The following is a 5,152-nucleotide window of genomic DNA, read 5'->3' on the forward strand; positions in this document are numbered from 1 at the left end:
GAAAATAAATATAATCTGGAATTGTGACAAAAAATAAGTTGTAAAACATATACAAGAAATATCCAATCCAGGCTAGATAACCCATGGCAAGTAATAGTTTCTTTGACATCTTGTATCTTGAAAAGCCTTTTGTAACAGAAAAATATTTTTAAGTCTGGCCCTTTAAGAGTCACCTCCTCCCTTCAGGAGGAGTGGCTTCTTTTGGGCATGGTATCACTAGGCAGATTAGTTTACTCAGCACTGTTCTCAAAATGGTTACTTTTCACAATCACACAGGCTTTTTTTTTTTACGGATTAATTCTTATAGTTTTATTATGTCACATTTATATATATATATATATATATATATATTAAGATCTGCTTTATGTACAATAATTGGTTCTCTCAAATAGTTATACCAAGGCAATCTCTAATAATTAACTTTTTTCCCCACACCCGACTCAGGTGAAATTAAGTGCTACTCAATGAAATTCACCCTTCGGATGAAAGGCATGTTGGGGTTCCATCATTTGTTTGCATTTTGGGAACAGACAAGGCAATACAGGTCACACAATTCACAATACACAGCTACAGCAGGCCTTGAGGGGGCGACTGGTACAGAAATAAGTTGGAAGATGGAACACAAGCTGTGCCTTTCCTGGATATTCAATGAGAGCTGCTATGAGAACAGGAGGACATTGTGTGTGATTATTACATAGATCTTTTATTGGGGTACAGGAGTCACCTAACCTTTGAGGTGAGATGGATTGCACTGTAAAGGAAGACTGGATGGCTTGGCCAGCCCATGACGCACAGTGGAGCCTGGAAGGCACAAGTGGTCACTTCTCCTTGGGCTCCTCTTTTTTAGGGGGGTCCTGCTTCAGCCTGTAGTTGGCCAGGGCTGCCTTGATTGCATCTTCGGCAAGCATAGAGCAGTGAAGCTTAATAGGAGGGAGGCAAAACTCCTTGGCAACGTCAGTATTTTTGATCGTTAAGGCTTCTTCAACCGTTTTCCCTTTAACCCACTCAGTTGCCAGGGAACACGAAGCAATGGCAGAGCCACAGCCAAATGTCTTGAATCTGGCATCCACAATCTTCCCTTTTTCATCCACTTGGATCTGTAATTTCATAACATCCCCACAAGCTGTTGCTCCAACCAATCCAGTGCCAACATTCTTGGATGTCTTGTCAAAGGACCCTACATTTCTGGGATTTTCATAATGATCAACTACCTTCTTGTGGTACAGTCAGGCCGGGGCTGAGAGCTCCCGGCAGGTAGGCCACCGAGTGCCCAGGCATATCGGTGAGGCCGCCCGCCTCAACCCCGCCACTCCTGCTTTCGCTGCCAATACTGCCATGTTGTGTCAGAAGGTGGAGTTGCCGAGGGGACAGGGCTGCAGATGCAGCTGACAACCTGGGGGGCGGAGCTCAAATCACACAGGCTTTTGAAATGTATGCAGGCCTGATTTTTTCAAATTCTTGACAAACTAGGTCGGAAAACCTAACTGGCTCTGCCAAAATCTGTAATATTTATTGGGAAAGGAAATAGGATTGGAAAAATGGGGATAATGGGAGGTTTGTAGCAGGGTATGGAGGAGAGAGGGTATATTGCTTGATGAAGCAGAGGAGGGAGATGCCCCCTGCTGAGAGGAAACAGCAGGGGTCCAATAAGGATTGTTTGTTGTAGAATGACTGAACTGAAGTTCAGCTCTCTCTATGACCAGAAAAGATAGTCCACTTATCTGACTGCAAATTCAAATAATATAAAGTTTAATAACCAGTTGGAATTGGAGTTTTTCTCAGCTTCAGATCTGAGGTCAGGCCCCAGAGGCTGGAGGAGGGTTCATCCCACTCCCGTCTACTCTATATCAGTCCAGTTTCGTATAATTCAGAATCTTAGCAGTAGGTAGAAAGCAAACAAGAACTGGTCTAACTTTCACAAGCCTGTGATTTCCGGCTGAACCAAGAAGAGCATGCCGCTCCAGACAGGGCTGAATAAGCTCCTACCTCCTCCACCACCAGGAAGCAAGTCCCAACCCAGCAGAGTGGAAGTGCTAGTCACAAGAACCCACTGCCACTCCTGGAAGGAAGGAAGTGCTAGTCACAAGACCCAACTGCCACTCCCAGTTGTCCCCTTCCCCCACAAACTATCAGTCTAGTTTCCTTTCCACAATACCAAAGTTCTGAGAAACCTTGAGGATATCCTTGTATGGCTTTTTCTGATTTTCCAGGTGAGTGCTTGCCATGTATAAGTCCTCTGTAAAATAATCTTTTAAGCAAACATATTTTTGATTAACAAAATGGCTCGCCCATTGGAGCTAAACTGTCTGCAGTAGACTTTGAATGTCTGGCAGATCAGCTAGAGAAAGGACCTTGGTTTCTGGTATCTCATCTTTCTGGGTGATCTTCAGAATTTTCCTAAAAGAATTCAAATATAAGTGATTCAATTTCCAGGCATGAAGCTGATAGATTGTCCATGTTTCATAGACATTGTAGAAAGGAAACAAGTCTGACAGTTTGTGGGGGAAGGGGCAACTGGGAGTGGCAGTTGGATCTTGTGATTAGCACTTCCTTCCAACTGGGGTTGGACTTGCTTCCTGGTGTTGGATGAGAGAGGAGCTTGTTCAGCCCAGTCTGGAGTGGTGTGTCTCTTCTTGGTTTAGTCCAAAGATTTAGGCCCAATTACTTCTGAAGGTCAGAACTGTTCTTGTTTGCTTTTTTGTCTACTGCTAACATTCTGAATTAGACAACGCAGGACTGATATAGAGTAGACAGGAGTGGGAGAACCCTCCGCCAGCCTTGGGGCCTGGCCTCAACTCTGAAGTTGAGAAAAAAAATTCCAATTCCAACTGGTTATTAAATTTTATATTATTTGAATTTGTAGTCAGATAAGTGGACTATCTTTTCTGGTCATAGAGGGAGTTGAACTTCAGTTCAGTCATTTCAGGACAAACAGTCCTTATCAGACCCCTGCTGCTTCTTCTGAGCAGGGGGCATCTCTCTCCTTTGCCTCACCAAGCAATATTCCCTCTCTCCCCTCACTCCTCCATACCCCCATACAAACCTCCCATTTTTTCCCATTTTTCATATCCTACCCATCCTTTCCCAATAAATATTACAACATTCAACAATGAGTTGCAATGACTCTGTCCATCTTTAGTTTGATAGGCTGGTTAATATCTCTTATTTCTCACACTTTCCTTTGGAGACTCCCAAATATTGGGTCACCTCTGGCAAGACATGCATCAACTTCATCATTTATGTGTACATCCCTGGAAAGTCTATTCTCAAGGTAAGTAAACTTAAATCATTCAAAATTTCTCCATTTGGTGTAATCAATGATTTCCCTGGTATATGCACTAAACAATAATTATTGAATAAATGTGATACTTTATAAGTTTTTTCAATCTAATGTGATACATGTATTATATTATTTCTCTTAATCCCAATTTATAAAGGATATTGATTTCATCACGTCACATTTACTTTCCTTAATTTTTAAAGAATACATAAACTTTTTGGAACTTTGTAAGCTTTAAATTTTTTTCCTCTTCAGTATTTTCCCTTCTTACTTACCCTTACAAGTTTTTATAGTTTCTGAATTTTTTCCTTTATTCCCAAGGCTCCAAACCTTATTTAGATAAATTACACATGGATATAGTTGCAATACATTTGCAGAATCTTGTTCATGATTGGCCATATGGGGAGAGACAGAGCAGGGAGGTGATGGTGACTCTAAGACTGTAAACCTTAGTGGACTAGAAAGAGGATGGTATCCATAACAGAAATAAATAAGTATCAAAAGGGGGAAATGGTAATGAGTTTAATTTTAGACATGATGAATTTGAAAGGTCTCATGGGCAGTTTGTGATATGTGCTTGGTGTTCAGGGCTAGATATATAGGTAAATCGATTTGAGAATCACCTAGGCAGAAATACTTTAACCGTAGATGCTGATGAGGTCACAAGTGAATGAGGAGAGAAGCCCAGTTGGGAGAGCAGGATATGGATGAGAATCTAACAAAGGAACAGTCAGGAACAAGAAGTAAGGGAAACTCATGATGTCATGAAAACAGATCAGAGATTTTGGAACAGCTTCTGTGGAGATTGCCATTGGGATTCAATTAATGAGTAAAATGATTATTCTGATGTAGGTGAGGGCTAAGTGTTGATTAGATAATTTAAATCCACATTGAATTCTGTTTGCACAATTGAGTGGATTTCTCCAGTTCTATTCAGTAGCAGATGGGAAGCAAAGAACAGAAAGTAGGGATAATACAAGTTTGAGGTTTAGCAAGGTATTGGCATCAATGGGAAAGGAAACAAGGGATTACAGAATAGGGAGTAATAACGTTGAGCTAGTTAACTCTAGATTATAGATTAGGAAAGGAGGACCATGCAGTCAGGGAAGACATAGCCTAGGGATCATGGTGAAAACAAAGAAAAGGATTAAGATCCCAGAATCATGAAACTAGAGTTGATCAAGAGGTTCTAGAGGCCACCTAGTCCCAACTACCTCATTTTGCAGATAAGGAATTAAAGGACAGAGAAGTGAAGTAATTTGCCCCGATTTTACACAGATTAAAAAGTAGCAGAGATGAGCTGCACACAAAGATTATCATGTTCCAAATCCACAACTCTTTCCATTTGAGAAGATGGATTTGTTAATGATGCAAGAAAGGTATAAAAACAGAGCAAAGCAGGAGAAAAAGCATGGAATATTGAATGACAGGAGGATTCTATGGTCAATTGAACTCCAGGAAGGACTGTTGGAGAGGAGGGGTTTGGAGTTTGAACTCTTTGAGAGGAGGGAGCTCTGAACCTTTCCTCTGGCACCTTTTCAGCATTTCCTGAGCAAAAGTGATCTTTTGGAAAGATCTTTGATACTCCTGTGTCTGTTCCAGGAAGCCGCACACCTTCAACTGTGTGATCTCAGTGAACCAGCAAGCTCCCTTAAGGGTTCACCTTGAGGGTAGCTGCTCTGAGACAGCACTGAATCTCAACCTTGAACTCCTAATATCTTAGAGACTTATTGATATATCAGTCTAGAGTTATCCAATAAATAAATACCATCTAGTTCAGTGAGGAGTTTTGTGGATTGCTCTCAGCTGGATGGAGGGCAGAAGACTGTCAGCCATTGGGGAATAGATAGGGATTCCTATTATCCTCTTTCC

At 41.4% G+C, this 5,152-nt stretch overlaps 1 pseudogene; it reads right to left on the reverse strand.

The window, feature by feature from the left end:
* Positions 1 to 687: 687 nt before the first annotated feature.
* On the reverse strand, positions 688 to 1,337 carry LOC100014273 (iron-sulfur cluster assembly enzyme ISCU-like; annotated as a pseudogene).
* Positions 1,338 to 5,152: the final 3,815 nt, after the last annotated feature.

Source organism: Monodelphis domestica, chromosome 5 (genome assembly GCF_027887165.1).
Source record: "Monodelphis domestica isolate mMonDom1 chromosome 5, mMonDom1.pri, whole genome shotgun sequence".
Taxonomy (NCBI): domain Eukaryota; kingdom Metazoa; phylum Chordata; class Mammalia; order Didelphimorphia; family Didelphidae; genus Monodelphis; species Monodelphis domestica.